General features: G+C 37.9%; 1 protein-coding gene across 1 annotated transcript in view; it reads left to right on the top strand.

Annotated features, from left to right (window-relative positions):
* The first annotated feature begins 7,992 nt into the window (after positions 1-7,992).
* insb (preproinsulin b) overlaps positions 7,993-8,785 on the top strand; it is a 5,787-nt gene continuing 4,994 nt past the window's right edge. Inside the window, exon 1 of the mRNA XM_014025311.1 lies at positions 7,993-8,279. The gene's annotated coding sequence lies outside the window, so the exon portion shown is untranslated. The remainder of the gene's footprint in view (positions 8,280-8,785) is intronic.

Genomic DNA, 8,785 nt, shown 5'->3' with positions numbered 1-8,785 from the left:
TAAAAGTATCAGCAGGCAGAAGCTAAAAACRTTGGGCCTCATGCAAGAACATGTTCATATTCTTATCCTAAATTTCTCTTACTTTTGTTCATATGAAGGTTTCGTACGAACATGTCACGTCAGATTCAACAAACTCTTCTATCTTCAGGATAAGTGTGTAAATGAGCTGCGTAAATTCCACCTGTTTGTATCCAGCTGCTCGTGCACGCGAGAGGAGATTAGCATAATTACCACCCCAAAAACACCATATAAGGCTATGTTTCCTGCCTCAGATACAAGGAAGTGTCCATTCATGAAAATGACAGTGAAAACTAAAAAGAAGAACTTTACAAGTTCAGAGATTGAAGTCCGTCTGTCAGAGATCCAGAAAAGAAAATCTGTCATTTTTAGCAGGTCAGCTGTGGAATAAAAAGAGCTGCTAAAAGTATAAACAACTGTGTTAAACCATTTTCATTTATTCAGAAGCCGCACCGTCTCGCACCGTACCACCCCACCCCCACCCCACACTTGCGGTTTCAAGTGGTCTCAGTTGCGGTTCTGAAATAAGCATTTTAAAATGTTTTCACTTTGGAGAAAATCCAGGACTTGCTGGAGGGATTATGTATCCCTTCTGGTCTGGGAACGTCTTTGAGTCCCCCAGGACGAGCTGGAAAGTGTCGCTGGGGAGAGGGAAGTCTGGGTCTCTGCTGCTGCCCCCGTGACCCGATAGCGGGTAAGCCGGCCGGCCGGACAATTTATATTGTTAGTCTAAATTATTACATTTAAAATTATAACTCTAATTCAAGCAAAATAGACTACTGTCGACATTATTATGGAGTGTAATTTATTTTCAACTCAAAATATCTTCAAACTAATGAAATATAAAGTTATTAATGAAGAAAACCCGTCTGGATAACAGCAGACTGACTGCTCGTAAAATATACGACAGGTCTGGACCACTCGTAAATTTTGTTCGTATCTGAAAAAAATCTTAGAATACGAAAACATTGGTGAATGCCACAAATTCTCCTAAATCACTCGTACGCACAACTTAAGAACAAATCTGTGCGTACGAACGGTTCTTGCATGAGGCCCATTGTTAAAACCAATTTGTGATCGTAACTCTCTGATGAATGATAAATACCTGTGCAGCTTTTAAACTTCTGTTCAGTAGTTTTCTTTAAAATGTGCATACTTCTTACTTTTATGAAGCTAAATTATGAAAAATATAACAAAAATTCAAATGTACTTGGGCTGTAGCTGTAATCTAAAATAGCATGAAGTTACCCAAAGGCTGAATGCCAAAATAAAATAAATGGTTGGGGGTGGGGTGGGGGGAATAAAGAATTAATAAAAAAGTAATAATCTGCAAATTGTTTTTCATTTTTTTTCCAATGATAGTTTTTCTTTCCATATATCACTCACTTATTTTGCTTTTTGTCTGCTGAAGGACACTAACAATATCTGCTGTTGTCTTGACTTCCTCTTATTCCTGATGTCATTAACCAGCATTTTTCTTTTCATAGAAGCCTCACTTGGACAAATCTTGCAGTGTCTATACCTTCAATAACACTACCTATTTTATTAAAAATAATAATAATAATAAATTGCTGGACAACCTCCGTTCTGGCATTCACATACATTTAACTTTAGTACTTGCCATCTCCCTAAACATTTTAGCGGATTGGTTATAGCATCATTGCAGATAGCAACAGCACTTTCCTACAGCAGTAGAAAAGAAGTGGAGCCTATAAAATGTATAAAAGGCTTAAAATGGCTCATAAAACACAAGTCTGATGTGCTCAATGTTTCTTCTTTGTTCTTTTGTTTTATTCCTGGTCTTTGGACAGTTACGCTGATACTTATGAAGATGTAGATGGTTAACTTTCATTGCCAATAACGTTATTGTCAGAAGTGAAAAATACTGTCTTTTAGGGCTGATCTTTAAATGCTTTTTTTCCCAAAAGCTAAATTGATCTCCATCCAAAATCAAATTAGAAGCCTGATTTGTTGACGATGCTGCAACAGCTTCCGGAAAGCTTTGACCTTTTCACTTCAGTTGTCACTTTGAAATGCTGAAGACAAGACAGGTGTTGGGGAAGAAACATCTTTCAATGAACAATTAATACATGCATGATTTAAAAATACTGTGTATATAAATCAGTGTACTTTTTGGGAAACAAAGAGAGACAAAGMGGTGAGACCACATTGCTGAAGCTTTAAAAAGTCAGATCATTCAAGGTAAACTTGCTAAACTTCTTCCAGAAATACCTTTGGCTAAACATTCTTCAAGCCACAAACTGGATGTATAAAACAATGAAACAACTGCTGAACTCCACCAGATTTCATCCAAAATAAATTGAGTTCTAGAAAAATCATGGTGAAAAGAAGATAATGAGTGTCTTTCTGAGGATGTCTGAGTTTAACCTTCAGGCTGCACAAACAGAAGCTGGTTGATGTATGGAGCGAGTCAAAAGTCACAGGACACCGTTTCATTTTGATCCATTACGGCATCTTTCGAGGTGGCGGATAGGTTCTGGACATAGTCTAAAGATAGGTCCCCTCACCCATTACTTGCTGGGGTATTCAGATATGTCCTTTCCCCTTTTCATTCTGAAATAAAAGKGTGTCTTGTGATTTTTAACTCACCCAGAAATTTTCCTTTCTGGACCTCTTACCCGCGAGTTGCCTAGAATATGAACCACCAGCACAATCCATGATACCTGCATGGCCAGTTTTGTAAGAGTGATCAATGTTATATATATATATATATATATATATATATGTATTATTATTATTATTATTATTATTATTATTATTATTATTATTATTATTATTATTATTATTATTAAGACACTGAGAAAGTAATCTCTGTTTTCCACTGCAAACGCAAACATGACCATAAGCTTATTTTTCTCAGAAATGTGAGTAAATGAATCCTAACAAATAAGCTGTAAAAGTATCTAATACAGTGGAGTCAAAGGGGGACACAAGGGGGCACATATGTGTCTGTTATTTCGAGTATCACTCAGCCCACGGTGAACAACAAGCAACCATCTGGGCACTAATGACTGGTTGTTAGGCTGAAAGTCCTCTTTTGCATGTTAACAACTAGTTTTGGTTGATCGGCCAACTGGTTCATCTGCAGGCTGAGTTTACCTGCAACTCCTCAGACTGAAAAAGTCTCTTAGAGATTAGACTAAATGTGTCAACGGAGAAGAGCCTGTTGAAAGGACGTGACTCAACTTTGTTAGAATTTTCTACCTGGGTTATYGATGCATTAGGACAACCTCTCTGTTTAGTAGCCTAAATACCACGTTCATGGGAACTGGGCGTAAAACTATCGCCAAATCTTTYATATGAGTTTGCTTGCTGTGGGACCCCCGCAGAAGGGAGGGAGCAGCCAAAATAAAACAAAAACTTTGAACTCGTATATCTGGGCAGCTGCTGGAGACCCACATTASTGTTTAATGTTAGCCATGGCTGGAGCAACTTTCCTCAACATCATGATGTTTTGACCATCATGATGGTTGAAATAAAAAATAACTTGGGGAAGGAGCAGAAGTTTTTACAAACTACTTCACTTCTTTCAAAGTAAATCTACCTTTGTGGCCTTGATTGGGGAAAATCTGTTTGAATGTACAGGTTATGCTAAATATTAGGTTAAACACACATGATTCATAAAGAACTACTGTATATTCAGCTAGATGGAAAAGACAAAGTTTTGCGCAGAGAACATGAGATGGGTTCGGAGTAATTTTCTGCTCTGGTTCGACAATAGTTTTGTTAAATGTGGGCTGAAGGGAGTAGTTGTCACTCACACTAACAACCCGCACTGCTTTGGGACACCAGATGGTTCAGCTGAGACCTGAGGGGAACCGGTACCAAACCAAGTAGATGTGTTTTGCAGAAATATGGACWCAGTTTGTTTCACAAAGGCAGATTTTTTTTAAAGATTTGTTTTATTTTTTGGCTACAGTTATTACTGCGTGCAAATCACATTAGGATTTTTAAATGTTTTCATCAAATCTAGTTAATAACATTTGTGTGATTGTTTACAACATTACAAGATCTTTTGGGATTTATTATCATTCAATGTGTTGTGGATGACTCATACACACCACCACAAACTGTAGCTCAGTTGCAGTCAAATTAGCTAACAGCCATGTTATGTTTGCTAAGTTCAACTGAATGTGGCAACCATCTTGAATCAAGAGAACTCCAAACGTTTATCACGTGATGCATCCAAAACGTTCTTTTTGAATGTTTTGCTAAAGCTCGTCCAGTAGGGGTGCACCAAAAAATTTTTTAAATGAGAATCGTGATTCTCATTTACAAAGGTTCAGAATCGATTTAAAATGCCCCAAAATTGTTTAAGGTTGTCAACCTCCATTTTGTAACCACTTGGGACGTCCTGACATCACATAGAGCTGGCTCTGTAACATTTGAATGTGCAGGAAGCACCAAAACAAATAGGAAACTACAGAACTGGAGGAAAGAGTGATTCAACTGACCCTGTCTTCACTGAATGCAAAGATTTGGGCTCATTTTGTTTTTTTACTGAATGAGTCTGAGTTTGACAAGAGCTTCACTGGGTGCAAAATTTGCAAGATGAAGATGAAGCACTTTAGAAACACGACAAAAGGGCTCACATTGAGTTTTGAATGAAAAAAAATCGCTTTTGAATCGAATCGTGAAATTGAAAAGAATTGTGAGACAGTAAAAGATTCCCACCTCTATCGTCCAGTACTACTTGAGATATTTAATTAACAGAGAGTTGCTCAAAAATTCAATAGTTATCATAAAAGTTCAAAGAAATGTTTCAGGCAATGAGATAATACAGCAGCACAGTGCTGAGCTGAGCTGCAATGGCTGGGCTCAAAAATTGAATCATCGTTTGATGGAAAATTATAGAGTGTGTCAACTTTCATCTAAATCTGGCTCACCCACCGAGAGATGCACTGAAATGATCAAGACCAGCTGCTGCATGAAGGAAGACTTAAAAAAACATTTTTTTCCCCACAGTGTTTAAAACACATCTAGGCCAGGGGCGTCTAGAGAAAGTTTTCAAAGTGGTGGTCAGATGGGGAGGGGGCGGAGCGAACAATGGTATTCTTGATGTGCACTGCCAAAGCTAAAGGCCATAACAAAATAAAGTTTTATTATGCTGTTGTTACACAATGTATAATGACTAATTTAAAAGAAAACAATTCAAAGTTAGGGAATTGCTAGGGGAGGGACTTAAGTGATGGCTGGACTTTATCGCACCTTAAATCTGATTGGCTATCCCAGGTTTCAGCTCAGTTGATTGACAGATCATTCATTGAAAGCTGAAAGATTAAATTAAGCCACATAATTAATGGGTTGTGTTTTCTTTTGGTAAACACACGTCAACCCCTTTGGATTTTTTACCTGTATCTTCACCCTCAGTAAACTGTAATTTACACAAAAAAAAATCTGTAGTATTGAAAGAAATTATTCATAAGACTAATCAGACGAAGGTAACAGTACTCAGTCTTGAATATTTATTTACACACAGTGTTTTCACAGTGCTGTGGACCCCCTGTCTGTTTGTAGACAAAATGGGTGCTTCCGGGTCATTGCAAAGTTTCTGAGCCTAGTCCCATCCCAGATATGATGTCATACCTCCAAAACAAGGAAAGGAGTTATGAAAACAAAAGAAAAAAAACTAAATAGAGACGTGATTGTTTTACATTGATATTGATCAAGTGTCTACAGTAATGTCATTATTGAATCATTGCCCAGCCCCACGTGCCCCCTGAAAAAGCAGTGTCCAACCCCTGCATTAAAATCTATTTCTGCTACTGGATATTGGCCCACTTCTGCTTCTTAGCTGATATTACTGATTGTACAAGTATGGTCATTCATCAGCTCGCTAAAACTTATTGTTTCCTCTTAGATTATTATTCATAATGGAAACTAGCATTCCATTAAATAATGCATATCACTTTGTATGCATCACTTTGATGCCAATGTCTTAAAGTGTGCTTCAAATAAGTGAATGTGTCTGAGCTACTATCACAGTAAATCAACTCAATATCTGTAAAACTGAATTAAAAGCCCCTCTTGTGTTTGCTAAAAGTTTGATTAGGTGTGGTGGTAATCTTGATTCAAGGTAACTCTTAGACCAACAAGTCAAGGTTGAAACCTTTCTATGGATGCTTCAAAATGAAAAAATAAGTAGGTCCTCTGGATGGGTTCTTCTTTAGTGAAACGTTTCGTCTCTCCTCCAAGAGACTTCTTCAGTCTGATGAGTTTCAGGTGAACTCAGCCTTAAAAGCACTGCCTCCACATGGTGGACAACCATGTGGGCAGTGCTTTTAAGGCTGAGTTCACCTGAAACTCATCAGACTGAAGAAGTCTCTTGGAGGAGAGACGAAACGTTTCACTAAAGAACAATCCATCCAGAGGACCTACTTATTTTTTCTTTTTGAAATTTTCTACCTGGATTACTGAGATACATCAGGAGCTTTCTATGGGTGATGAAACAGCAAATTGGTACTTTTAAAAAATCTACAGGAATTCAATTATTAAAAGCTGTATACATATTAATCTGTAACTGTGAAAGAGATTAAAATGTCAAAAATTATTTGCAAAGATAGTATAACGATTAACTAAGGCTTGGTGAATGACTTAATAGCCATGTTTATATGCCATAACCAGGATTAGTGGGGTCACAAATTTCTGCAGTTTTTATTTTGAGGTGAAAAGTTTAAAGGTTTGGGAACTACTAATCTAGACAATATGACAAAGCTTTCAGAACAGCAATGAAATACAATTTTATGTTTATTTAGATTAGAACCAAACAGGAGCCTAAAACTGGGAGAAAAGTACAGGACCAAGAACGGACCCTTGGGGCATTCCAATGATGATAGGAGCTGTTGGAAATGACAAACCAGACACTGACAAAATAGCTTTGATCTGGTAAGTCAAATTTAATCTACCCAAGAACTGTTCCTTACTGTAATGTTTCAGTGGAGACAGTTCAGCCTATAATGCATTCAAGGTGGCCAGATGCACAGAAGAAGCATACTGGAAACCAAATTAAACTAGACATGGGTTTTTACGATGTAAAAACAAGTGTGCATTGCCTTGTAGCATGCCTTTGCCTGCAGCAGTGGACTTGCAGAATGAGCTGTGAGCAAGTTCAAATGTGATTTCTATACCAGCTTGGGGTTGTCAAGTCATGAGGTGCTTGTAATCAGGGTAATTGTGTGACAATTTGAATTTTGAAGAGAATTTTAGTTAAAGTTGCTGTATCTGGATTTTGAACCCTGATCTCCCACATGAAAGTCCATGGCATTAACCAAGAGACCATTGGATCTGTGTGAAAGCACAGTCCCAGTGTTTTTTTCTGTGTTTAGAAAGAGGCAATGTTGCCAATGACGATCGTTGACACAAAACTGCAATATATTACAACAATAAAGCAATATTATATAAGTTGCAAATGCTTACAAGACAATAATCTAATAAAACATTAAAATACAAAGAAATCAGTATAGTAATCACTGAAGTACTGAGTTTAAATATTATTAAAGTATGGTGCAGTACCAAGCTGAGCACATAAACAAGGGACAGTATTGTACCAATACAAGGCTCTATTGACACCCATTAATATAGTTTAAAGATTAATATTTCAAAAACTATAAGCTGTACAGGCACCAAAAAGCTTTGCCTGCATTTGGCACAGGAGCATTACTGATACAAATTACAATGGCAGCTCTAGGACAAAGTATGTAGGGGGAGAAGCGTGCCGAAATAGAGGATGACTTAGATGGGGAACGAATCACAATAGTGTGCATTGCATTGGCAATGCACATTGATGATTAAATACTTACTTCTTAAATAAATACACTACAAGACAATACCTAAACACACCGCTAGTGGTCAATGATAAGCTTAAAAGTCTTCTAATCTACACTGTGTGATCAGACTGTGACATATGGTGTTTATAAGGCTTTGGACAGTGCCGGTCGGGTTGTTACGCAGCAGGGGTTAAACTGGGAATCTTTCTGGGTGGCTGTGCTCTCCTCCACTTTATCCCAGTGCTTTTGGTCCGGAGTCATTTAAATGACGCAGTGTCCCCGCGGAGCAGATCAAGCATGCTTACAGGTCAAGGTGTTAATGAGAAGACCTTCGGCCTTCTGTTGGGACCGACAAAAGCCAGGTGGAGAGTTAAAAAGGGTAAAAGGTGGCCAAGCGGAGATGTTCTCTGTACCTTGAAGCCGGGGTCCTTCTCATCCACAAGCACCAGCTGCTCTGCTGTCCCGGGAATACAGGTAAGCTTGCTTTTTCTGAATTCCCTCAAGAACTAGGCTGTTAAGACTGATATAAAAAAACAGGATGAAAATAAAGTGAAGCAGCGGACAGGATCTATAATTCAGACCAGTCCACTGTGCCAAGGAGAATGGAATACAGCCAAGAGGGATAGAGGAGTGGCGGACCTGATAAAGTGCTTGGCCAATTTTTGTAATGCCTGGCACAGGTACATTGTTAAAGACACTCAAATTGATTCATTTTACATCCAATAATCTGTGGTATACTACAAGATGTCCACAAAAGGGTTTATAGAGTTTCTAAATGACTGCTGAATATGTTTTTCACCTTAAAACAAGGAATGGACTTTAAAATTGTGAGGGGGTGAAAAGTTCATCTAATGTCATTTTTTACAATAAGAGGTAAACCGCGAATAATTGAACTTGATTAACCTCAAGGAGAACCTGACTGTATAAACACTGGGGAAAATACCCAGTATATAAATATACTTATAGCAGGAGTATATATA

The sequence above is a fragment of the Austrofundulus limnaeus genome, unplaced genomic scaffold, assembly GCF_001266775.1.
Source record: "Austrofundulus limnaeus strain Quisiro unplaced genomic scaffold, Austrofundulus_limnaeus-1.0 Scaffold467, whole genome shotgun sequence".
Lineage (NCBI taxonomy): Eukaryota > Metazoa > Chordata > Actinopteri > Cyprinodontiformes > Rivulidae > Austrofundulus > Austrofundulus limnaeus.
This window is presented reverse-complemented; position numbering and strand designations above follow the sequence as displayed.